The sequence below is a fragment of the Ceratotherium simum genome, chromosome 9 (assembly GCF_057802395.1).
Source record: "Ceratotherium simum simum isolate JZ-2026a chromosome 9, ASM5780239v1, whole genome shotgun sequence".
Classification (NCBI taxonomy): Eukaryota; Metazoa; Chordata; class Mammalia; order Perissodactyla; family Rhinocerotidae; genus Ceratotherium; species Ceratotherium simum.
The window spans coordinates 81,643,164-81,670,857 of NC_141908.1; the positions used below are offsets into that span (position 1 = coordinate 81,643,164).

Here is a 27,694-nt window from a genome sequence, read left to right on the forward strand (position 1 = left end):
ACTTGCCCTTGGTCCCCAGGGAGGCAGCCACAAGATTCAGAGCTACTCAGAGGCCCCTCCAGAGACCCACTAACCTCGAGATTGATAGAGGAGATTAACTGTAAGAGTTGGGACAACTCTTTTTCTCTCCAGGAAAAAAATGCCAAGGACAAGTTCCTGACTTGACTGGGTTTCTGTTCGTTCCCATGGAGATCCTGGAAGAAAAGCAAAACAATGGATCAGCCCTCAGGACCAGAGCTATTCTTTGGAGCTGAGACAAAGGTCCTGGTCCTTGAGAGCAAATGGTGAGTAGACTCCCTGATGAAGGACCCTCATCCTGCTTCCTGCCATCTCTGGTTAGAAGACCCCTATGTCCCTGCCTCATCACTGCTCTAATCCCCACAGCTTGGGGCTCTCAACTCCTCCCTGTAAGCTGTGCTCTGCCCCAGACTTGAACTCAACCACGTAGCCTGTTCACAGTATAAGTTGGCAGTGATCCTGATCCGTGGTCCCACTTCTAGAATCACTCTGCTTGATGAGGGTAACTGTGTCACTGCCTTCTTCCTGGTCCTGGCCCCTAGGTTCCAGCTTTGGATTGCTATGCCTTCGGTTCTTTCCAACACTGACCTCTGCTACCACATTTCCGTCACTCTGCTCCTTTGCACTCTCCCAGGGTCCCACCTTGGTTAGACTACTCACCCACCACCCCAGGAGGCATTGCCCTGACACCAGTTCCCATCTCGTATTACCACCAAAATCTACACCAGTGGTTCTCAACCGGGGACAACTTTGCCTCCCAGGGGATACTCGGCCATGTCTAGAGACATTGTTGATTGTTACAACAGAGGATGGGGATGGGGTGACATGTGCTACTGGTGTCTAGTGGGTAGAGGCCAGGGATGCTCCTAAATATCCTACATTAGACAGCCCCTCACAACAAAGAATTATCTTGCCCCAAAAGTCAATGATGTCAAAGTTAAGAAACCCTGATCTATACACACTGAGCTCAGTCTGAACTCCTCTCTTCTGTCTCCTGCTGTGGAACCTGCCCTTTTCCTGTGAGTGCTCTCATCCTGGAGTCCTGGCTTGGCCTGCTCTGGTCTACCCCACTACCAACCAACTGTGCCTTTTAGGGGTTGCAAAATATTGGTCTCCGTGTTTAATGTGGTTGAAAAAGTGCTTAAATGTTTGATGGAGATGCTAATGCGGAGATTTCACAAAAAGATTCCAGTTATTAGCTTCTCTTGATCATTTATATTATCTGTTAAAAATGGGCCTGCATTTCCTATGGCAGCTTTTGCATTCCCCTTAGACCAGGTATTTACTGGTGTGCCCTGGTCACCACCACTTCCAAAGCACTCGTTTATATTTTCCAGGATGCTGTCAGCACTTGAATTGCAATCTTTGCTGACACTGTGCCTTATATATATTAAGAAATAAAATTGCTAAAAAATTAAAACTATACACATGAGAATGCAGATGAAGTGTGTGATAAAGCCACCTCAAATTAACATCTGCCATCTCAAGGCAGAACTGTGGCCTACAAAGAAAGCTTCCTACCTTCTGCATTTCTGCCAATTTAAATTTTTTTTTAAAATTTTTATTTACTGATATTCCCCCCAAAGCTCCAGTAGATAGTTGTATGTCATAGCTGCACATCCTTCTAGTTACTGTATGTGGGATGCAGCCTCAGCATGACCGGAGAAGCAGTGCATCAGTGCGCGCCTGGGATCCGAAGCCTGGGCCGCCAGTAGCGGAGCATGTGCACTTAATCGCTAAGCCATGGGGCCGGTCCTCTGCCAATTTAAATTTAAGATGTCTTTTTAAACTGATTAAACTTTAAAAACTGATATTCTGCTGTATCGTCAATCATGTTGTGTTATACTTACCTGTTTAATCTCAATGAGATAAGAGACAAAGGGCAAAAAGAGACACAAAGAAAATAAGGGGAAATCTGTCCTCAGTTTAACCACTGGCCATCTATATACCCACACACGCACACTTTTGCCTATGTATTCATGTATATTCTTTTTGAGAAGTGATGGGATGATGTGAACGAAGACTCAGAGGTGAAACTGGAGGAATGTCTGGGCAACGGGAAGGAGGTTTGTTTGGCAGTCACCAGAAATGAAGATGGACAGCAGGCAGAATTAGGTCTTTAAATCCTGGTTTAAAGGAAACACTGGCAATTATTAAACAGGCAGAGTCAAACGGTCTTGGCTGGCCTTGATTTTCCACTGAGATGTCGTGTAGTTTTCTCAACCTGGAAGAGTACAGTAACAATGCCAGGATGAGGCTTTTAGACTTGGCTGAAAAGAGGAAAGAGCTACTGTATTTGTCTTAAACCATATGTGCTGCTGAAAGGCAAATAAATAATTCTGACTTTAAGAAAGACTAATACAGATCTACATGATCATAAAATCTTTTGAGTAGCCACTCCAGTAAGTGCCCGCTGCACTGTGGACATGGATATATGCAGGTCCACCCAAGTCTGTTAGAAGCGTGTGAAAAATGCTCGGTGTGGAGCGAAGTTCAGAGAACCATCCCTGAAGGCTGTGGTTTGGTTTCCAGAGAATGTGAAGAGGCGTTCAGCTGCTGTGCAGGACCCAAGTTCCCACATTCCTGGGTAACGGTCACCCAGCTACTCTAGTGACAAATGTCTAGTTCTGGGGCACAGAACTATTTACTGAGTTAAACAGGCTGGTTTCTGATTGATTCAGACTTACTAGATGGTAAAGCTGAAACTCTTTTCTGAATAAACAGATTTCACTGAAAGAGTTTTGGCAGAACGTGTAGTGATAAATAGTCTATGAAATCCAGATGCTTTGGGGAAAGGACATCTGGTAGAAATGTGTCTCATTAAACTTTTAAATGTGGCTTCAAACGGGGCAGGGCTACCGAGGGAAACATTGTGTTTATCTACCTTGACAAAACACAAAGACTCCTTCTGGGAGAGCAATTGGTGAATGCAGAGGGGTTTAATTTAGTTCCTTGATGTTGGCTTAGATGGGTTTTCATGGACCATTGCAAAAATGTAACAGTTATCTTAGGAAAATTGAGGCCCTTGTCTACCCTGAGCAGAGAGAAGGATTTGTCTATGTAGAGTGCCTGTGGAGAGTCCCCCTTACACCCTGAGGAGAAAGAACTCAGGAACTGAATGTTTCTCCTGTGAAAACCATAGGGCCCTTGAGGGCACATGTATTTTGCTTCTGAGTGGATGGCAGGAATGAGTAGAAAAAAATGCATAGACATGAAAGAGAAACTCTCTGGGAAAACCACAGATCCATGACCTAGCAAACACATATGGTTAGCAAACTTTATTTTTCAAGGGCTGTCTTCTTTGAAAAGCATGTGTGTGTGTGGGGGGGGTGTTATTTGGGGGCATTGCTCAGTATTTTCCACTAACTATCAAATATAAACTGTATGCCACACCCCAGATTGTACTCAAGATATTTGGCCCTAGTAGAATATTTGGCTGCCCTTTGGAGGAACGAAATCTGCTCGGAAGGTGTTGAGGCACGGCGGTGCTCCATGAAGATACCCTGTTTATGCCCCCAAGGGAAGCAAAGGAAGTTTGAGTGGAAACTGAAGGTTGGGCGTGATTCTGACGCTACAGCTGGTTGGAGGTGGTGGAGCAGTGCCCGTAGGTTGCACCCTCGCACCCGGAGCCTGGCACAGCCTATCCTGTAGCAGAGAAGTATCTTCCTATCTGTAGCTCACATGTCGTTTATTGCTGAATGCCAGACGCTAAGACAAGTGACAACATTCCTTGGTGTATTGGAAGAATGGAAGTAGTCTGGTTTGGCTGGAAAAGAACAAAAAAAGGGAGTGTTCTGGTCATGAAAACCTTTGAATGTCATGCTTAAGCATTTGGATTTTATTCCATTGCCAGTTGGGAGCAAATTAAAATGTTTGCAGTGGGGAGTGACATCACCGAGTCTTTGTTTTTGTAAAGATCATCTGGTAGTGGTTTGGGAGAATATCGCCACAATTGACGTCAAAGATGGAAGGCCTTTAAGCAGTGAAAGTCAGCATGGAGATGAGGGAGACGTATTTGAGAGACATTCCTTAGGAAAATTAAGAGAATATTTCACGAAGCTGAACTGAGTATAAACTCCACGATAATTTTTTTATTGAATTGGCATTGAAAATCAACCTCAGGTAGAAAAGCTAACTCATTTTATATGTACAAATGTTTTATTCAGTTTTAAAGGCAGTGGGATTGGGAGAGAAAGATTCTCCATTGTGGAAAAAAAGAAACAATCAAACCAAGTGGAGATGAAATGATACCTATTTTCACTCTGCTGGGATCGGGTCTTTTCATAAAAGGCTGCAGGCTGACCCTCGGGTCCAACCCCCAGGCTTCACTTGCACAGTCTCAGGAGACACAGCTGTATTTGGAAAGTCACCGCCTACTTACGTGCCCGCTGTCTTAACGTTCCACCAGAGGTTAGTGTCCGGACTGTACAGCTTGTGCGGCTCCGCTGACTGCTGGGAGGAAACAGAGTAATGATTAACCTTGGGTCAGGGAGAAACTTTTAGGCTTCATGTCTTTGTGAGACTTTAAGATAATTAACACTCAGGTATAACTAAAATATCAGGCAATAAAGTGGTCTCTGGGCTCAGGAATCAGAATGCCTGCCTTCAAATCCCAGTCCTGCCCCTCCTGGCTCTGGAATCTCAGACAAATCACGCCCCCCCGCCCCCCACCGACTTCAGCTTCCTCTGGTAGAACGTGAACGGTGATAGGACTAACGCCGAGGGCTGCCCTGAGGATCACATCAGGAATCCACCAGCAGCCATCAGCTCGGTGCTGGCACACAGCCTGCGCGGTGATCTAGCTGTTGACGACTGGCTACAGTTCAAGATGAAAAGCAGGAGACAGTGCGGGGGGGAAGGTGGAGAGAGTGGCATTTCTGTGCGCTATTTCAAGAGAAGGGTGAGAAGATTTACATAGAGATTTTAAAACTCATTTTGTTTTGTGTGCTCCGTATTTTTAAAAATATTGACTCTGTATGGCGCTCACACCTTGTTAGACCCCGGCCTTCTGAAGGTGTTCGAGTTGGGAGGCCCCGTGTCTGCCCCCAGATGCCATTATTATCCGCGTATCTGGCCAAGAGTGGTGAGAAAAGACAATACTGTAAAGCATTGTACTTCTCTGACTTCTCTCTTTAAAAAGATATTTATTCACTTTTGATTAAAGGATATAGTCTAGGCCTTTATCTCACTTCTCTCCAAACTCTATGTAGAGTTTGGGAAAGAATCACCCCCACCAACAATGGAATGTTTCAGAGCTGTGGTCATAGCAGAGAGAAATCCCCAAATCAGTATTTCCTTGAAAAGGGATTTCTACGTATACAAGTAATTTTTTAGAGGAAGAATGAAAGCACTGAATTTGAAAACCTTGATGGCACAGGACTTCTGTGACTTTATTTTTGTAGGGCATAAGACTAGATAGCTACTGGAGATCTGGATTGTCCCAATTTATGTTTTGAATATTTTCATTCATACACATGGTCAAAACTAAAGCTTCAGTCTTTTTTAATGTCTCCTGGGCAGTGTTATGTCTACTGAGGAACTGATTCTGGAAGCAGTAGTCACAACAGGGTACCTAACAGATTATAAAACTTCTCATAATTAGATACCACCCATGGTTTAAAAATTTTTTTAAAGGTTGAAAATCCTATGTTTATGTGAGTCTAGAATCTTTAACCATGACCTGAAATCTCTGCAGACAAAGATATAAGATGTGCTTCAGAAAAGTTGGGGGCGCACAGTGGAAGTCTGTGCTGCTACCATAATACACCTGTTTTCTATCTCATCACTACTTGGCACTACAGACTGTTGGTTCTCAATCACATATTGTCGATGACATTTACAGAAGTCTGGGGGGAATACATGGTTTAGGGTGAATTGGCAGCCATTACATTCTTATTTCATTTTATGTGACAATATATCCTTTCTTAAAGAAAGAGAGGGCTGGGGCCGGCCCCGTGGCTTGGCGGTTGGGTGCTCGCGCTCCGCTACCAGCAGTCCGGGTTGGGATCCCGGGTGCGCACCGATGTACCACTTTTCTGGCCATGCTGAGGCGGCGTCCCACATACAGCAACTAGAAGGATGTGCAACTATGACATATAACTGTCTTTGGGCCTTGGGGACAAAAAGGGGAAAAAAAAGGAGGAGGATTGGCAATAGATGTTAGCTCAGGGCTGGTCTTCCTCAGCAAAAAGAGGAGGATTAGCATGGATGTTAGCTCAGGGCTGATCTTCCTCAAAAAAAAAAAAAAAAAAAGAGAAGGCTATTCTTCTAAAGGAGAAAGAACAATAGTCAAGGAACTTGCAGAATATATTGAAGTTGCAGCCACTTCACAAAACAATACTGCTCATCTTTCAGAAACGTAGTACGTGAACTTGGTGAAGGGAGGGGAGGAGAAACTTGTTTTGGGAGCAACAGGAATGTTTTTTCAACACAGCAGCAAAAAAGTGGGGGGAGGAGGGAAGGGTGACAATTCTAGAACCTCCTCCCATTCATACAAGATTACGCCTGAAAATATTCTCGCCTTTTTTCTCCCTAGGAGGAGACAGGAGGGGACGTGGGACAAAACGTGGTCATGGAAGATAAAGAAAGCACAAGTCCAAAGACTGGCCCCTTGAGCGTCACCACACAACTGGGTGCCAGAGTCATTACTGTGAAGGTTTAGAGATGTCTGTCATGAACACGTTTAATTCTTTTATGGTAATGAAGACAAGCACCCTCAGCACTCCATTCTGTCATGATTAATCTATATTAGGAGTATTTTCTTGAGTCTGCAAAACAGACTGTGAGAAGACTTTGGAAAACCACAGCTGTGCACAAGAACGGGCTCCACTTATCCAAATTTGTAAATGCCCGTGTTCTTAACCTATAGGCGCCCAAGGCACAAGAATCCTTTCTCAAGACTGTTTAAAGCAGTAGAGATTCTGAGAAGGAGGCTGAATTTTACAGAAAAATTTTACCTTCCTTTTCGAGAGCTATTCCTGTGGCTGAATGAAAAAACACGACAAAACAAAAAATAAACCACCCTTCCCTGCAAATGAGGATGACTAGGTAGGAGGAAGCTCAGAAGAACTCAAGAAAAAGAAAGCTGCTTTCGTTCTTTCTTAGACTCTTCCTCCCCACTCCCCACCTCCTACCCCTATCTCCAGGCCCAATGGAGCCTCTTGAGAGAACAGTTTTTAACTGTGAGCTCCTGTCATAGCTGCATGTTAGCACTGTGTCAGAGGCTCACAGCTACCCAGGATCTATTCTATTCTTGGGGCTGGTTCTGACTCTGCTGTTAAAGTCATTGCAAAATGTGGAAAAGCAAAGAACCAAATTGCCAGAGCAGGAACCTAAAACAACTCCCATGGAGCCCAAGGCAGCTAGATTCTGAGGACATTCAGGCAAATGCATACTCTTTTCTGCTCATAGCAGGTTAAGTCTCAAGTCCCGTTTTGATCTCTCCTGGTGACTGGACCACGTGTGACCCTGGAGGACGGCACGTACCCAAGGGCCTCGCCTTTCCTCCTGGAGCCCACTGTGATTTCTTCTTGGCCTTCTAAGGTCAAGGGTACTTTCAAATGGTGCACAGCCAGGTCCTGGCTTATCGCCTCAGGCACAGGGCATGGATGAGAGAAGAAAACCAAAAAGGGTAAGAAAACTTTTAGCCCAGTTTCTAGTTCCATCAAAGCCCTCCATCCACACCCCACCGTGAGGCTCAGGACTCCTTTTTGTCCTCCACCTAGCAGAGCCCTTGAAGGGAACCTGGTTCATTACGGGAGCAGTGTCACCAAGAGGTTAGCGTGACCCACTGTCACATCCCGAGCTTTCCCCCTATGCTCTTCAGTCCCAATTTCTTATTAAGACAAATCAGAGCTATTTCATCTCAATACACTACTGTGGAGAGTTTGTGATCCATCTCTGAACATCTGGACTCACTCTGTACATTCAGGGATTCCTTTCCAACCATCCCAGCCACGGGAATATTTTCTGCTTTGCTTTCCCCCTTGGTCCTCCAAAAAGTTCAGCTTGCACGACGTCGGGCCAAGATTAGGGTGAGGCAAGGAGCTGGGTCCTGTGAGCGCAGGGTCAGGCCCTGACTTCACTTGGCATGTTGACAGTTTGTTCAGCGTGGATTTTTTTGCATTAGTTTCGATGACTGGGATTTTGCCTGACTTGCCTCACCCCAGTTCTGGCCCTGCCATAACACTTGACCCCATTTTTATGTCCACGGTTCTAAGTTCTGGTTCTGCATGTCACCAGCTGCATGCCTGTGGGTGAGTCCCCTTCCCACTGGAGACCCCAGCTGCCTCATCTGGAAAATACAGGTGACGTCTAGTTTTAAACTTTTGTGAGAAGCTCAAAGATGGCAGAGCTACGTATTCCAGCTCCTTTACAGTTCTCCACGCCTCCAACTAGCACCAAATCCTGGGCTTTGCACTGAGTGGGCATCAAAAAATGTCTTCTAGTAAATCTTTTTTTGCACATTGGAACAAAAATATGGATCAAGGTCCAAAACAGGAAGTCTACACAAATTAAAAACATTCTGCAAATGAAAATAAAACCTCCCCAAACAAGAATATTGTCCCTCCCTCATTCCTCCCAGAGAAAAGAATGAATTTGAAATCATTGGTCTTTCTGATTCATGTAAGTATGGCAAAATCTTGCCTTTTTTTTCCAGGAAATATTCTATTCAAATATTTCAGGTCTTCAGTGAAGCAGACTTGTGTAATCATTCAGCCCTCACAGATTTCTTTCCATCTGAAGATACCAGCACCACCCGAATGAGTCACATTTCATAAAATGTAACATCTGTGAGAGAAGGTTATAAACGAAACGCGCAGCAGTGCCCAGAACAGCTGTAGAGCTGCAGGAGAAACAGAGTGTCTGCTTCCCGGCTGGCTCCTCTCGTTTAAGTTTCCATAACTGGAGAGCAGGGCGAGGGACCATGCGCACGTGGCTAAAACCCCTCTTTAGCTTGTCCTCTTCTTTCCTTGACTGAGAAGGAAAGGAGGGAAGGAAGGAAGGCAGGAAGGAGGGAGGGAAGCGAAGGAAACCATACTGGTTCAATGGAAAAACATATGACTATATTTTAAGAGCTCTTTTCTTTGTTCTTAGCTCATTTTATGTGATGGCATCTTTTCCATTCACTTACTCTCTGACCAAGGGTAGAAATGTGAGGGAAGAACCACTTCTGAGACTTCTTAACGATATTATTTTGCAAATTGGTTCTGGACACAGTAAATATACAGTAAATCATTTTAGTCTCTTTCATATTTGATATTACCTTGTCTCAGAAACAGAGGTCTGGTACTTGAAGAAAATAAATGACCTTCTAAAGGTCACTAAGTATGGTGGTTCATGAGAAAGAATGGACGCAGGCCTGTGTCTACACCGTCTCTCTCGTCTCAGTACTTTGGAGAACTCAAAAGCCAAGTGCTCAAGTCCAAGAAAGTAGTCAGAAAATATCCTGGCAAGTACATAATACAACATGCTTTCATTGAAACATAATGCAAGCAGTTTATTTCCTGATAAAGAACTTGGAAGGAACTCAGTAACAAACCACTTGATACAATAAAATTTCTTTTTAAAAGTTCTACCTTTAGAACAGGTTTCTACATCTTTTCTGCTCATCACAGATTTTCTCTAACAAGGCAAAGTCAGACAATCCGTTTTAAGCCTAAAGTCTGGTTCCCCAAAACCACGTTTAATAACTTGTGTGACTAGTTATTAAAAGCAAAAAAGCTTGACAATTCTAAGCTCATCTTTAAAACCACCTAAGAATAGTCATATTAATAGTAACCACAGATATCTTGAGTTGCAGACACTTTAGTTTAGCTTGCATTCAAGACAAAGTTTTGAAGGTTCTGAAAAGAGAAATTCAGAATGGTCATTCTATAACTTCTAAAAGAGTCTAATTCTCCCATACTGACCTGGAAAATGGGACTGGAAGGCGGTGTCCAGAACGTCCTTTAGAAATTACCTGAGTTCTTTCACTTCAGAACGTGCTTGTTAAGTGACACCTGCATTGAGTTTATGCCCGTGACAGTACAAAGTGAATTGTCTTCTTCAGCAGGTTTTCCTCGCTGATAATGTGCTTAGGCAGCAGTTACAGGCCCTGAATTATTTTCCTAAGACGGAAGGTACGCCTACGTTAAAGCGATATGTAATGAGAACTCAGGGCTTATTCAGTGCCTTTCACTGGCCGTGACGAGGGAGTCAATCGCCCGGCGGGGTCCCCATCGTCCACTGGCTTTCCACGGGATGTGCTCCGTTCACCACAGGCACTGAGATTAGCGTCCTGTGGTAACCCGTTCTGACCTTCAGAGATGCCAAATTTCTACACTAATACAAGCTTTCTCCTTGACCACGAGCTCAATGTGAGTCAAGAAAGGGATGTGACAGCTTTAAAAAATAAAGGTGAATTTGCCCTTGGGCTGTTCTAATAGAATCGGGGAGTGTTTGTCCAACTCTACTTGAGCTGGTCAGATTGTACCTGGGGGTACTGTATTCTTTTCCGAGAATTACAATTTCAGAGGAACTGGAGCATGTCCAGAAGAGAAGGAACAGGATGGAGAGAAAGCTTAACATTACATCATGTGCGGAGCGTTTAAGGAAGTGGTGGAAGCTATTTATCCTGGAAAGAAAGGGCAGGGTGACTTTTTCACAAGCTTGAAGGGCTGGCATGCCAAAGAGGGAACTGCCTTACTGGCCAGAGAGTAAAACCAGGAATATGAGAGAAAGAGACATTTTAGCTCAATCTAAAGCAAAACTTTCTAAAGATTTTAGTTGTTAAAAATGGCATTGATTCATTTAATAAATATTTGCTGAGTGTTTACCCTGTGTCCTGAGCCCTGGAGAGACAGTTGTGAAGAGCAGTGAACAGAAACCACGGAGCTTTCTTTCCGTACAGAGCTGTGTCAGATGACGGCACCTTTCTCACACTTGAGGATGGTTAATGAGGCAACCTTAAATGGAAGGTTCTGAAGCAGGAAGTCAAGCATTAAACGTGACTGGACTTGATGATGTCTAAAGTTCTGCCAACCCTGAAACACTGTGTTGGGGACTCTAACATTACACCTGCTGCAGCTGGATGGCTCTCTTGGCCACGGGTCGGGACGCACAGTCTGTGGCTCAGCCACCGGCTTCTATCAATCAACGCACACACGCAGGGCTGCCTCCACCAAGTCTTCTGAGGGACGGGGTGGGGGTGGGGGCATGGAGGGCAGAATTTCTTTAAATTTCTATAAAATTTTTTTCATATATGATGTACAGTGAAGGGAAACAATTTTCTTACATGCTGTATTCACCCCTAAAGGTCTGGTTGTCATTTTTATTACTTCTATTCTTTTTCAACTTGCCATTATTAGTTGGGGAATGGGAGTTCTCCTTTTACAAACCAGTTTTCAATCTTTAATCTCTTTGAAAGAGGATGGAGTCAATGTGGCTGAAGAGCAAAGAATCAGTCTGTTACAGTGGGAAGGGATGTTAGAGAGAATTTAATCTCATCCCTTCATTTTATACACAGGCAAACAGAAATTTAGCAGAACACTTTAAAAGACCTGAATACTGAACACAGAAGCACTAATAACTACTAGAATTTTAGGCAGAATATCTACTTTGGTCCAGGAAAGTTTATAAAGAATCACGTAGAGTTAATATTGAAATTTAATATAACGGATGTGTAAAATAGTAGCTTAGGCCCAGTCGAAAGGAGAATGTAAACTCGAAGAAACATCTGAAGAAGTTATCTAAAATGTAGCACAGAGAGACAATGAGATAGAAAATATGAGAGAAAGGCTAAGAAATGAGGAATAGAGAGCAAGAAGATCTAACACATATCAAATCAAAGTTTCAGAAGCGGGTAAAGCCCTGTGTTAATCAGGTAGGTAAAAGTGGGTCCACAATCAGAATCTAGTTTATATTTGGGTGTTTTGATCATATAATAATAAAGGATTATAAAATAATGCCCATAATATTCCTGATCAAGACAGAGGATGACTGATTTCGGGCATCATTCAATCTGGTGATTCTCAGAGGCACCAGAGGTCCTCTGGAGAGGAGAGGGACACCTGTTGTCCTGTCTTGACAGCATCACAGGCCCTTATGTCTTCGGTTTAGGAAGAAGGGTCATTTTTGAAAACAGAGTCCCCAAGGTCTTCACCTAAATATGGAACAACTCCTTAAGAAAGGAAAATTGGAGAAGACAACTGATCCCAGAAGGAAATCGGTACCATAATTATATGACCTTTTAAAAAGTGTGAAATGCTTGTAAATTTCTCATATTCATCATGTTTCTGTTATTTACTGTTCTCCTTTAATGATTAATAGTAAAAGCCTTAAGAAAAAAATAAACTTTTGTGGAGCAAAGAATATGGAAATTGGAGAAATCTGTGCCAGGAGAAGTGGGTAGAGTCAGTGACCGAGGGAGAGGGACATGTCTGAATTCCTGGGTCCCCAAAGACAAGAGCAGAGCAAGCTGGCTGATGCCTAGCTCTGAGGCTGAAGAGCAGAAAAAGGCACGTGGGGCTCCCCAACAGTGCAGGCACTGCAGTCTACACAATCTCTGCACCTCACTCTGTTCAGAGGAGAAATGACAAAGTAGGTAGAGCCTTCCCAAAAACCCCAATGCGGAAGTGAGAGCTCAAAAGCTGGGTGGAGCTGTGTTTCTGGCAATATGGTTATCTAGACATTCTCTAGAAAATTTTCGCTACAAAACCTCTAAAAACACTGGACTAAATGTAAAAATCACGTTTTTAAATGTATGGCTGAGCTGGCAAGAAAGTAAGGAAACTCCCTGATGGCCTGAACTGAAACGGGAGCCAGAATCCAGAGACCTCAAAGCTACTGGCTGTCTTGAGGCCCCTGTGACCGTTTCTTTGTTGTTACCGCCATGCGAAGCTCGGAAGGTATAACGTAGGACCTGGACATTTCCTTAAATGCCTGGAACCAATAAGTCTCCCAGTTTTGGTGAGGGGCCCTGTGTGCATGTTGGGGGTACACTTTAGACTCTGCCTTAGCCTTCACTTTCTGCTTGCACAGAGCAAGTCATCCAGAGGTGAGAACGGAGGGCCTTTTCAGGTCTTGGCAATGTGCAGAGTCCTGGGCACGAGCACAACCCTATGCACACACATAGCCTCTTGATTCCCAGGTGCGTCAGAGCTTTTCAAAGCCCCTTGTACGTCTCATTCCCCAGTTTTTCTTTTTAGGCTTTTGGTTGGTCTAATGCTTTCCCCCAACTGGTATCCATCACCTCAGGAAGCTACAAAGTTAAGTAATTGCCTGTAATTGTTTATGACAAATGCTTATGGAGAAAAAGCTTTTCACACCAGGTAAGCTCTGAGTTAGGTCAAATATAGACAGTCTTGCGAGCGAGGTTTTCCAGGAAGCCACCAGATGCGCCATATAATATTCTCAGGGAACGAAGCTTGGAAGGAGATCCAGCCCCTTTCTCTTCCTTCCAGGGGCTGCCAGGCTGCTGGTCTTCCCTGTGCACTCAGGCTCTTAGTTTTGAAGAACATCACAAAGCAGGAGTCCAGGTTGGGACCAGGGCAAATTAAAAATGTCACAAAGCTTAGTTCTTTCACTGAGATTGAGCCATTTTTTCTTTCTTTCTTTTTTTTTTTTTGAATAAGCACTCCCCAGATTATTGCAAGCCTTTGGGTAATTTCCAGAGTTCTGATTCTGACCATTTTGCCCATTCCTTGTTGCTTTCGTGGAGGAGAGAATTTTTCGAGGTCCTTACTCTGCTATTTTCACTGATGTCACCTGGATGGGGAGTTTGAATAGGCATACCTTGTGCATCTGGAAACCACTTGGCCCAGACAGCATGGTGTTCTTTAAAAAACTAGCCTTATAAAATCTACGAAGAGGAATATGGCTCACCTCATAGTTTAACGCCTATGGAAAAATGTGTATTTTTCCACCACCTCCTTCTCCTTCCTAAACTTGTTCTAGTTCTAGAAGACTATAAAAGTGAATGAATGGATCAATAAATCAATTAAATTTGTGACTCATCAAAGGGTCCAGTACAGAGACTTAAATACAATGAGGGTGCTCAAGGAAGGGTGCTGAATGAAAATAGATTTGCTCAAAATAGGTAAAATTGACCTGTTCTATATTATATCTTATCCTACTCATAACACTAAATCTTTAGTTTTATATTTATCCCACATAAATTGTATAATCTTTTATATTTCCCACTTCCTTTAATTTTTATGGAATATATCTTAATTTGGGTGGATAATGAGTCCTATAATGTAGGTTTAACAGTAAATTCTTTCCATAAAAGAAAAGGAGAAAAGAAGGGATGGAAAAAAGGAGGGAGGAAAAAGGAAGATAATCTTGCCAATTGTCAAGATGGTGGCCACTGACACATTTTGAAAGTATTTTGCCTAACACCGAGCAGAGATATAATTATATTCCATCAGAAAACTCATAACCAGCTCAATTGTAAGACATTAGTGAAAGAAGCCTGTTTGGAAATAATCTGAAAAGATTCTTGTGTCTCATGTCCTTTTTCATCTGTCATAATGAATGGAGCACGATATTTTAAGAGGATTAGAGCTGCTTATAACGACAGTGCTACATATGAAGGACTGAAGAAGCTTTAGTAACGGTATAATACGATTATGATACAGTATACTACGGGATAAGACAATCACCTCATTCCCTGTTCTTCCCAGCAAATCAAAGACAACGAAGCAGCTTTTGATTTTGTTTCATTGTTTGTTAGAGAAGACATGAAGGTTAAGTAGAATCTGGCTATGTACGCACACACATAGTGGAGTTAATTCAGTTTTACAACTGTGTAATAAAAGTGGTACAATAAATCATTTTATCTCTTTACTCCTCTAGTGACTCTAATTAATAATGAACATAAAAGCAGGCCTTCAATTACTATTCAAGCAAAGATAGTCCACTTCTTTCACAATTGTTTTATCTGCATTAAATACGTAAAAGCAAATGGTATTTTCCTCACTTCTTGTGACATTAAGTCTTATGACTTTCAAATTTGAAAAACACTGAAAAAGAGGAAGATTCTTCAGGACACCAGGCCTAGTCGCTTTAGAAAATTGTTGTCATGGAAAAACAAATCTCGGGATTGTCCCAGATTTAAAAAGACTCAAAAACTGAATGTAATATGTGACCATTGATTAGATACTGATTTTTAAAAGCTATAAAAGATATTTTGAGAATAACTGGGGAAATTTGAATATGAGTTGGATCTCATTAAGAAATTATTTTTCATTTCCTTAGGTGTGTTAATGATATTGTTTTGTAGAATGCTCTTTTTTGGGAATGTAAGGTGAAGTTTTTAGGGCTAAAGTCTATACTTACTTCCAAAAAATTCGGAAAAAATATACATAGTTGTCCAGCTGGGAACGTACAGTCTGATTCTAACCATGAAATGCAGTGAATGGAAATGCAGTGTCCAGATCCCCCTTCAAGGAAAAGCTTGTTTTCCTAGTTCCTGGGAGAGCTGTCGAGAAGAGACAGCCTCCAGCTGGCAGCCCTAGGGACTGGTGCTACTCCAGGGAAGTAGAAAATGGAAGTAGAAAGGCCTGGTCTTTTTGACCCAATGGGGGACAATTCTGATGGGTCTATTTTAGCTTCAGAGGCCCACCTAGAGTCAGGTCTGGCCGTCAGTCCTACCTCACAGCTCAATCTCTTCCCCTGATCAGTTGTGTGTTGTCCTGTCCCTGTCCCCCGCCACTCCCTTCCACACACAGGTATTGATCCTAAGGGCACAATCTAATAAACATCATCATTAAACTCTGTCTCAGAAGCTTCTTCTAGGAGCACTCAACCTGTGACACAAGATGGATGTCAGATAACCTCCAAATGAGGAACTTTTTTTTTGAAAGTTCTGTTTTCTTAAAAAATGCCAATTCATCAAAGACAAAGAAAGGGGTGGAAATGTTCCAGATTAAAAGAAACTAAAGCGATATGACAACTAAATGTAATATATGATGCTGGACTGCATCCTGTACTGCAGAAAAAGAAAATGCCAGAAAGAGCATTATTGGATCAATTGACAAAATTGGAATATGGATTGTAGATTAGCTAAAAGTATTGCGTCAATTTTAAATTTCCTGCAGCTGATAAGTATACAGTGGTTACTCGGGAGAATGTCCTTGTTCTTAGGAAACAGACACTGAAACATATGGGGGGAAAAGGGGCAAGGTGTACGCAGCCTCCTCTGCAATGGTTCAGAACTATCCCCTCGCATCACACACACAGAGAATACTGAAGCAAAGGCGGAAATGTTAGCACTTGGTGAATTGGGAAAAGAGGTATGAGATGATTCTTTGTGTTTTTCTTGCAACTTTTCTGTAAGCTTGAAATTATTTTCCAACAAAAAATTTAAAGTATATATACATACATAAATAATTACAGATGAACCAGATAGAGCAGAATGTTGACAGCCGATCTCGATTTAGGAACATGGTTGTTCTCCATACTAGCCTATCAACTCCTGGAATGTCTCAGCTTTGCAAGGCCTTGCCTTCGGAGCACTGCCTCTCCTGCAGGTTGCTGCGGGAGTTTAGAGGTTCCTCTATCTGTGATTAACTGAGAGAACTCAGATTAGCATGCCAATTAGACTCCTCAAATTTCCCCTCGCTAAGTAGAACACTTTAACTTGTTAATTATTTACCTCCTCACTCTAAGAAAACTCCTCAGCTGTGCAGTGTGACCTCCCAGGACCCTGCTTTGTCTTTCCTGTCCTCTGCTGCAGCCTTGGCTACAATTCCTGGAACACGGAATGTGCTCAGTGAGTATCTGGGAAAGAACAAGTGCAGGAGACCTGGAATAAGCTGATCGTGTGCAGTTACTAATTTTACCTACTAAACGTCAGTTCTCATCATTGTGGCCACAATTAAATGTGGCTTTACTCTCTTGCTTACTTCCTCTTTTCTGTTGCAAGTTGGGAGAATCAGAATTCTGGAAATATTTCCGCAGCCAAGTAGTTAGTCTGGCTGAAGTGAGCCGGAAGCGGTTGGAGGCAGTGCCGCCGGCTCCTGGAGCAGGAGGCACAGAGAGCTCTTTGAAGGGAGCCCGCCAGGGCACCGAGGTGTACAGTGACCAGGGGACCGAGGTGTACAGTGACTCTGAGGAAAGAGGTGCAGCACAGCCGAGGGCCCGGGGGACGACCCACCGCACAGGATCGAGCTGACTGAACCAGAGAGCCGGTGCTCCACCACGCGTGGAGGAGTGCAGTCAGCGGGCTGTGTGAACCCAGCATCGTTGAATACGGCTTGTGTATCAGCAGAGTGTCAGCACGTAGTGGGACCAGAAAGGAATACGCTGCCCGAGACGGCCAGCCAGCGTCAGGATGCAGAAATCAAGACGAGAGCAGGAGACACGTGGACGTGGCGGGCAGCAGGCCCCGCATCGTTTTGTCCTGTTTGGACGTTTGCCCCTCGGGCTGGGTGAAGTGTCCTTCCTATGACCATGAGAAACCACTGGGGGCTTGCTGATGGTGCTGGTGGCCCCAGACTCAACCCTAACCTGCAAGTGTCACCCTGAGACCCACGCTGCTGTAGTTTCAGAGCCTTCTGTATGGTCTACTTGAACTATACTCACTGCTTCTACTTCCAGCTCAGAACCAGAGAGTGGAGCCCAGGGTAACAAGAGCCTTCGCTTTTCATCTTTATCCTCCTGTCCAGCCCCCACCTTCTCATTTTCAAATCTAGAAAGCTGCTTGCTCCCGAGGCAACTTTTATTTAAAATAGTTTGTTTAAATTTGTAACCAGTTATTTTGTGCTGAATACTAAAAAACTATCCTTTTAACTGACACACTCAGCAAATACCCGAAGTGTTTTCAAGGTGGCATCTTATCACACTGTTATAAAGGACCACACTCCTCGGCCTCTTGACCCCTGAGGTGGAACACTGGACTAAGCCAGGGCAGTGGTTTTAGTAAAGAGGTGACTGGAAGACCTGACTCACGAGGTGTCCGTGTCCTGAAAGGTACGACCTATGGTTGGTGTCCTTTCACATGTTCTACCCATTTACAGAGACAGCACTGCGTAAGGTTTTGTGCAGTTTTTTCTTAGATTCATTTCATTGAGAAATACTCAGCCGTTGGCCTACCCTAGGGCTCGGCCCACAAGAGGACTTTACCAAAGACTCACCATGCGGCCAAGAGCTAAGTGACCGGGAGGGGAGGATCGCTCCAAAAGCCAACTCAGCCCACTAGCAAAGCAGAGGCAGGGAAACATTAAAAAGAGTTAACTTCCACAGATTTTTCCATAACTTTGCAATAAGAAATTCTAGAAAGAAGCTATTTTACTTTCATTATGAAATTTGTGAGTTTTGGTTTAGTATTTTTTATATCGAATTACATATGAAGAAGGCTATCATAATTTTTTCAGTATTTAGGGCCTGTCAGGAAAGATGGTGAAGGACTGTGAAATGGGCAAAAAGACTCCTGGGAATCAGGTCTGGTGTGCTCTGTCAGGTTCTCTCTGTCACTGCCTTTGAGTGTTTTACAATCGTGCAAGGTGTAGACAACTTATAATACTGCAAATGATCCTTGTCCGTAGAAACACAAGCGAATGGTGTCCAGCGCAATGCGACTGATTGTTGTTCTGTGAATACCGACCCGTTTTGCAACTGCTTATAAATCCATGTCAACATTCCTGATGGCCTATATGTATCATACCAAATTCTCCTTTTAACCCATTGTAACATCTTACTGATTCTATCACTAATTAATGAGTTTAATAAAACCTTGACACATGTTAATTTTATATTTATATGGGAGTCATGATTTACTTGTTTAAAAAATTGTCTTTTTTTGTTTTTTGTTTTTTTAGGTTTTTTTTCTTTTTTTATTCAGGTATAAGTGACACATAACATTATATTAGTTTCAGGTGTACAACATAATGCTTTGATATCTGTATATACTTCGAAATAATCACCACAATAAATTTAATTAACATTATCATCATATATAGTTACAAAATTTTTTTGTGTGTCATGAGAACTTGTAAGATATACTCCCTGAGCAACTTTTTTTTTTTTTTGAGGAAGGTTGGCCCTGTGCTAACATCTGTTGCCAATCTTCCTCTTTTTCTTTTTTCTCCCCAAAGCCCCAGTACATAGTTGTGTATCACAGTTGTAGAGTTGTAGCTATTCTATGTGGGACGCCGCCTCAGCATGGCTTGATGAGCCGTGAGTAGGTCAGCGCCCAGGATCCAAACTGGTGAACCCCAGGCCGCCAAAGTGGAATCTGTGAACTTACCTGCTACGCCACCAGGCTGGCCCCTCTGAGCAGCTTTTAAATATGTAATACAGTATTATTAACTATAGTCACAGCACTGTGTTACGTCCTATGACTTATTTATCCTATAACTGGAAGTCTGTACCTTTTGACCCCCTTCATCCATTTCGCCCACCCCCCACCCCCCACCTCTGGCAGCCACCAGTGTGTTCTCTGTATCTGTGAGCTCAATTTTTAAAAAAATTATCTTTTAGTAAGTCTTTAACCCAAAAGTGTTGGTCTGACCTTGGGAGGACAACTGAGATAGGGAGAAAAGGGTAGGGGTGTGGGTAACATTAAAAAAAAATGTGTATGAAGTTTCTTTTGGGTCCACTCAATTTCCAAAACCTAAATTTACTTTCGGCTCTAGGATGATGGTGGAACTGCACATCAGGACGGGCAAGCACTTGCTTAGAGGAGCGGGGTTAAGTGCAATACCAGGCAGGCAGGGAAGGGTTTAAGGGGAGAGAATTCTGACACCACCACAAGTTGGCATTGCTGAGGCAAATTCTTTCTTTAGGGATCCCAGGCTCTCTGCCCTTCATCCCTCTCTGTTCTCTGTTCTCTTTAAGGACTGTGTGTTAGAAGCTGGGTCCTTAAAGTGGCTGCTGGAATCGAGAGACAGTAAGCAAGGTGATCATAACCGCACAGCCAGAACATTAACACAGTGTTCGAGTACGTGCAGCTCTCCTTTCCTCTCTCTCTGGATCTCTTTTTTTGAGTCAGTCTGAGGCCACTTTGATGGCTGCTGCAGCTACTCACACGGAGGAAGGGAGCCAAGCCATGTTCTGGCCGTCCCCAAACTCCAAGCTAATTGGTTAGATGTGGCGCTTTGCCTGATCAGCGCTGCAGTTGGAGAGCACAGAATGCCTTCCTTGGCCTGAGGACACGATCTGCCTCGCCAGAGTGGGATACAGTAGCCACCGAAGACGTCCAGTTACACCTAACCTGTAACTGCCCGAGCTCAACCCTCCCTTGGGATAACTACATATTTCTAGGGTGTTTACATCAAGTCGAGTCTTATTTCTGCATTCCCTTCCCCAGTCTTCCATGTCTGTCTTCTTTCTCTTCCGGAACCCTGTCTCTCCAGTTGCTAAACCTCCCTCTTTCCCACCAGTCCATCCTCACCAAGTGCTTCGATGTAATCCAGAAACCGTTACTAATCCAGAAGCCTTTCTGGGCAGGATTTTATGGTGGTTAGGAACTAGAGCCCTGGGGTCACAGACCTTGCTTTCTAACTGCGGTGTCAGTTGAGACCGACCTGTGAGGCCTTGGGAAGTTCATCAAAAGCTCTAAGCCCCCATTTCTCCTCTGTCAGATAGAGATAATAATAATATAGACTTTACTTAGCAGCTAGGAGGATGAAATGAGGCAATTACGTGAAGCTCAGCGTCTGATACGTGGTCCTCTATGACTATTATAATTTTCTTCTCTATCTCCAGTCTCCCATTTCCTGTTTCCCTCTATTCAGGGTGGACTTCTATTTCCTGTTTTCTAATTTGTAGGTACTACTTCACATTTTTTCCCTCAATCCAACATAGGTACTGATGGGACTCTGGACACGCTACCCCCAAAATATGGTCCCCTGGCATATTGAATTGTTTAAGCTGAAGGAGTCTGAGAAACAGCAGGTGCAGGGAGGATTCTCTGACCCTCCCTGTACCCAAGGAAGGAGCATCCTTGTCTCTGAGGAAGGACGGATGCTGAGAGGAGTCTGGACAAACAGGCCTTGCTCTGTCTCCCCAGTTTACTCCCTTAGCTCACACCCTTCATCCTATCATGTTTCCACAACTTCTACTCTTCATCAAACCTCGCGCAAAAACACAGGTTTACTGTTTCCTCAGGTCTTCCTTTTCTTACGAAGGCTCCCGTGTCACCTACAACTTACATTAAATAAATTTGTAGGCTTTTCTCTTGTTAACCTGTCTTTTGTTACAGGCGCTCCAGTCAAGAATTCAGAAGAGGAGGAAGAAAAGATATTTTTTCCTTCCCTACAATAGCAAATCAGAGACAGTGGTCACAGATACCATATCATTTTTCAATTACAATCAATTCCAGTTTCTTAGTCTGTGATGGGGGGAGAAAACGCATCAGTAAACCACTGGAAGTTTGCTGTAAGAATTCCACAAGATGATGTGTGTGAGTTTAGCACAGTGTCTGGCTCACAGACGAGCTTTCCAATTGTGAAATGTCATTGCTATGATCTTGCTTCACTAATCCTGTCATTAGGGAGCATCATGAAATAATGCACATAACTAACATATGACTTTGTTGAAAGGTGGCAAATTCTCGGGCTTCCAGCTAATTTAATGATCAATGGCTCTAAAGAGAGCTTGTTATCTAAAAATAACATTTGGGATTTATGTTTCATTCTAAGGGAAAGCATCAGCTGAGATACCACCATGAGCAACAAAATAATGGTTTCCTGCTGTTACAGTAAAGCTACATTGTGCTCATTCCTTCCTTTCCAAAGTAGGATACTCTGATCCTCTTCTGCTAAAGGAGTCTTGTTTATTTTGCACCAAATGACTTGTGTAAATGAGTTCATTTCTTGTGATGGAGATCAATACAACATAGCTGGGCTTCTTGCTGTAATCTCACTGATTTGCTATAATTCAATTGGCTAGAAAACACATCAATTGTCTGGCTTAGCAAGAAAAAACCCAGCTTTTCCAAAGAAAAAGGCATTCTCTTAGGTTTATGAATAAGTTACCTACTGATTGCTTGAGCAAAGCATAAAAAGGAAGAAACGGTCATTTTTTTTTTTGTGAGGAAGATCGGTCCTGAGTTAACATCTGCCAATCTTCCGCTTTTTGCTGAGGAAGACTGGCCCTGGGCTAACATCCGTGCCCATCTTCCTCCACTTTATATGGGACGCCGCCACAGCATGGCTTGACAAGCGGTGCGTCGGTGTGCACCCGGCATCCGAAGCGGCAAACCCCGGGCCGTTGTAGTGGAGCACGCACACTTAACTGCTTGCGCCACCGGGCCGGCCCCAGAAACTGTCATTCTTTAGGAAATTATTGAGAGCAGTCAGCGGATTTGAGCAGGGTCCATTTGCCCTGGCTAGAAAATAGATCTAGATTTTAAAAATCAGGTTTTTGCTAATTTAAGGCTGAAATAAATGAGTATGAATCTTCTTACAAATATTCTAATAAAAAGTTAAAATGGAGAGATACTCTATAATTATTTTTTTTCCTCTCTGTGTTCTGGGAGATGTAATACATTTCTGAGGAAATCTGAAAATACCACTTTCGTATAGTGTTGGGGATATTATAATCCCTCCTATGAGACCAGCAGTTTCATGTGTGTGCTGAAATGCCCCCTCCTCATTCAATCTTTCAAAAAACCAGAGGCAAATGATGGAGAAATGCCATGTTTATACATGAAATATTCCAGAGCAAGGCATCCCTCCCAGACACAGAAGGAGAGGGTAGAGAGAGCTTAGTCATTTTATCGTCTTCTAAATTTTTCACATCTTCTTGGTTAGTGCATGTAAAGAACTGTAATTAAGTATACACTTTGTGTGTGTGTTGATTGTGATCAAATCACTCCAGAAGTGAATGGTTTTATTTCGAATCAAGCCATGAAATGAAAGCCCATATGGGGCATAAAGACAAACATTAAAGTCATGTTTAATATTTATCTGCACTATTGGATAATAGAATCAATAATTGACATCAACTTAGTATTTTCCATAAGGTAACCAAACAATTGATTTGACTAAGCTTTTATTTCCTGAACTTGGTAGTGGTTTTGGAATTAAGGAGAAAATCACCAGACTTCTACAGAGTGAGCTGTACTTTCAGACACTACTTTCCTAAGTGGACTCTCGCCTGACCTCCAGCCTCCGCCCAGCCTAAACCAGAGTCCCTGCTCCTTGCTCTTCACTCACAGTTTTCAGCTATGTGTTCGCAGGCTTATTTGATGAACATCAGACTGTGGTTTGGTTACCTTTACACATCCAGAGCCGAGCACAGTGCCTGGTGAAGAGTGGAACTCAATACCATTTACTGACTGGCCGAAAGACTGTTCAGTGGGTTTTGATAAAAGGCATTCATGCCCATGGGTATTTTGGCAATAACTAACATTTATTTTTGTCTGAGAAGGCAAAGGGGAATTTGAGAAGGGAATTTAAGTACTTAATTATCATTGCCTCCATTAGTTCCTGTTTTCAGCTCCTCTTTCCTACTAAAGGTGTTAAAAAGGATGTTGAACACCTAAGAAAGCTAGCCTCACTCCTGAGAGATGTGTTAAATCTGCTCAGCCACTTAATTAGACCAGGACTTTTGAATGAAAACAGGTCCAATTTCCAGGAAAACATGATGAGATTTTTCTCCAAACTGTTACCAAGAGCAAACAAGTTCACTATAAACCATATAGTTCTCTAGTCATATATTGCTTATAATTAAAACCAGTTTATCTAACTACATCCAAAAGGAAGCAAATAGCAAGCACATCTAATTATGTAAGTAGCATTTAACAGATTACCGTCATACCTAACGTTTCCTGAGTACTTGTTGAGTACAACACAATGCTAAGCACTTTACACGAATTTTCACGTTTAATTCTCCTCCTAACAGTCCTGTGAGGGACTATTACCATTTCCAGGAGGCTAAGGGAGGTTGGGCAATTAGCAAAAGTGGTGAAGCCCACGTAACCGAGGGACCAGTTTAAACTGACCCGTCTAGCAACAGAACGTGAAAGTCACCCTGCATGGGCAGCAAGCCCACACAGCAGTCATGTAGCTGGAGCGAGTGCAGAGGGGAAAATCTTGACCGTAGGTAACCCTGGAACCAAAGATTCTCCCCCCACAGAACCAAAGGACCGGGACATGAGGACTCTCCTCAGAAGCGAGGGGCCCACTGTCCAGGAAGATCTGGTGTTACAGCCCCTTCCACACTCACCAAAAATGTGTAAAGCCCTCCAAATGGAACCTGCCCCGCCAGTGCTTCCACATACCAGCCTGCTCCCCAACCTCTAAAGTCTCGTCCAAACCCTGGATCGGGGAGACAGATCTGAGAGCCGTGCCTCCTGTCTCCTTCATAGTCGACCTCGCAATAAAGCCTTTTCTTTTCTCAAAAGCTGGTGCCATAAGTATTGGCTTTTCATGTGCGTCAGGCCCCGGCCCTCTTGCCCCGTATCACGGAGACAATACTTCTGGGTCTGTCTGGTCTCGGGGTTTCCTTCTTAATCCTGTACATGAGGCCTCCTGCGGTAATAATCTGGTAATGTGTTTATTTCCTTTACTGAACTGTGAAAGCCTCGAGGCAAGGACATTTACTCATCCTCCTGTTTCAAGCACAGAGCAGATGGCAGGAAACATGATGGGTGCTCCATAAGTTTAGTGACTGAGGGGGAAGTGCTTTCTCAATCATCAAAATATAGTACGTTTAGTACAGTTTTAATGTTAAATAGAGTTAACTATATAATGTGTATAAATAAAAAACACAGATCAAACAAATATTTATATAACAAAAGAAATAATTATATATAAATATATCAAACTATTTTTTATTAAATTAGTAATCTAGGTTTTATGTTGAAGCATAAGAAATTGCCATTTTTTTGGTCAAAAACAGTCAAGATCAAATAACAGCACTTTTATATGGTTCAACCTAATGAAAAAACTATGTCAACTCTTAGTTATACAATTAAGCAGAATGCTCTGTTATCACATTTTTCCCACTCAAATAGAGGTTTATTATTAAAACTGCCAAACAGAAAGTTTCATGAAAAATTAAGGGTGTCCTATTTATAAGCACTCTCTTCTGGGCCCAACAATCTAACTTTATACACAAATTATTTTTCCTGTCTTTAGGGACGAATCGGCCCTAATGAAAATTCAACCCCACAGGTATTTATTAGATTTGACTGGGGCTCCCTGTCTCTTCCAAGCAGTGGGCTGCAGAGCTCCCTGCACAGTCCTTCTCCACGGAGTCCTCCTTTCACTGTGACCTCTGCCCGTATCCCAAGACCTGAGGCACCCCCTAGTGTTCCTCAGACACTTTCTGATGATTACATTACACGTGTTTGTAATGATCACTTCTTGTTGAGTACCAGGGTCTACTGCATGCGACTGTGTAAAGCATTTAAAATGGAGGAACCATACCCAGCTGATTCAGTCATTATACTAAGTGACTGACTGGTTGACCACGGACAGTTCTTTAATAACTTTTTTGTTTCTTGCATAAAAAGAAACACAATTAGAACTTCACAGAGTAGGCCTGGCGGCCGTTTTAAGCACACATGAGACCTGCTTTGCTTCTGCAGGATTCCGGAGGGAGACCACGACCTCTGCTTATCGAATTCTTTACGTCTGAACTTCGTGAATGAACGACTCTGGCTTCACCTCACTTTCAACTTTGTCGTCTAGGGGCAGCCATTTTGCCGGTGATCCCAACCAGGCCTCCGTTTTTGGTTCTAAGAATGCGCACCTGATCCATTGTGGGCCTGAATTCTCCTACTCTACCCCAGTCTTCAATTCAAAAACTGCACCCAAAGCAAAGTCCACTTGGCGACCTCCTGGTCCCACTTGGGTTAGCCTGGCTTTGAGCACAGCTGTATTACTGGCTGGGTTAAATTCGGAAAGACGGTATATAGATCAGCACCACTGGTGTTACAGGTGTTCAGGACTTAAGTGAGAACCTTCTCTGCAGAATTGAGTTAGATGTGGGTTCCCTAGAGGAGAGCAGTCGGCAGTGCTGTCGAAATAGCACAGTGAAAAGTGGACAGTGCCATACAAATACATTTCTACTGTAACCTGAAAATTTCCCCGTTGACAATGGGAACAAAGGGGGTAGTATTTAGAGTTTTAATTCGGGGTTCATTGGGGTGTCCCCACCTGCTGATGCAGAACCCACTGCGTTTGCCCAATAAGTATATCATCTCTGAGAAGAGTTCACTAGAAAGTATTTCGGGGCCTCCAGGAGGTGAAGCACACGTGTTTGTACACCAGTTTGCTCCTCTTGGGTGCAAAGACTATCAGGAGCACGGCCAGAGCACGGGGCTGCTTGCCTTGTCAAAGCTGGGCGGAGCTGTGCGCTAAAGTGAGGGCGTTGGGCTGGAGGTGGAGGAGACCTGAAGTAGGGCTGCTTGTGCCCTGACGTTTTGGGGGAAACAGCTAGGAATTTTCACTTGCCCACTGCTCTCGCACCCCCTCCTCTCGGAGGTCCACAGCTGTTCTGGGCTCCTCCCCCCATCAAGTCCTTCCACGAGGCTCCTCAGGCCAGAAGGACTTCTGGTGGGCACACGCCCTTGGATGCTCAGTCAAGTCCATGTCTTTTCATCTCTGATGGGACACCAATGCTCACCTCTCAGTCTCACCTCCTCCCTGGCCTGTTACCTTGCACACTCCCGTTCCCCTCCCTCCCTCCCCTCTCTGAACTGCGTATGCTGCAGGAACTACACACTTTTAAAACCCTTTAGTGTATAATTTAAGTCTGTGTCCCAGGCAGCACAACTCGAAGCTCACTAAAGGGTGAGAACTTCCACTAAAATCCTGTGTCTTCTCCCACCACACTGGCCAAGGCTTCAGTCCATATTTGCCTGAATGATTGTGACGTGGCCTCTCTCAGTTAATGACAAACGAACAACCCCCTCCTCCCCAAAATATGGAAAATAGCAGACTTCCAAATAACTACCAAATTTTCCAACCTCCATCTTCCTTTGCTTGAACATGGAGGTGAAAACGGAGACTAAAACAAAACAAGATTTAAACCGTTCAGAAAGCCCTAGCAGGCCTTATTCATTTGACTTGATGAATTCCTTTGTCACAAACCAAAGTCTGTGTTTGCACTCGTGCTGTAGGGTTGCTGTCTGCAGCGTTTCAGACACTCAAGGTCACATGGGCCTGTTGAAGTGTTTGCTGAACGGGGTGCCAAGGAGACCAAGGCTGGACGGTTCGCTCTCCCCTGGGTCAGTCTGCTTCACAGTGAAACTTCCCCGGGCAAAGCGAGGCCCCGTGTGACCCCTGCCCTTCCATGCTCCAGTTAACCATCTGGACAACATCCTCATTTGGCTGACGGATGACTCAGCATATCCAGGAGAAAGTTGTGCCTGAATCATGTGTACTGTGTTCCCACTGACACCATTTTCTTTAACAATGAGGAGCATTTTCATCTTACATGAGTATCAGTGGAATAATCAGAACATACTCTGAGCACTGAAGAACACGAAAAAATAGCCTGAGTAAAAGATGTGTCTCTCCCAATATTTAGTAGGTACCGACCACATGTGCTGGGCGCCCACTGCATACACTGCACTTCAAGATGACTTAACAAGCAGAGGTCAAGAAAAGGGAAAGAACCAGCCCAGCAGGTTTATTTTAGAGGAAAGGAACCCGAGATCCAGAGTGTGCTCTGCCTCAGCCGAGAAACAAGCTGGAGGCAGAGTTGGGATTGGAGCTCTGGGGTGACAGGCAAAATCAAA

At 43.5% G+C, this 27,694-nt stretch overlaps 1 protein-coding gene across 6 annotated transcripts in view; it reads right to left on the bottom strand.

The window, feature by feature from the left end:
* CMKLR2 (chemerin chemokine-like receptor 2) overlaps positions 1 to 27,694 on the bottom strand; it is a 41,726-nt gene that overhangs the window by 11,055 nt on the left and 2,977 nt on the right. For 2 of the 6 annotated variants that reach the window (XM_087435687.1, XM_087435689.1), the window contains one exon: positions 4,400 to 4,470. The gene's annotated coding sequence lies outside the window, so the exon portion shown is untranslated. Of the gene's footprint in view, positions 1 to 74; positions 195 to 4,399; positions 4,471 to 27,694 lie in introns of all 6 variants that reach the window. The other 4 variants (XM_087435690.1, XM_087435692.1, XM_087435691.1 and 1 more) reach the window with 3 other exon arrangements.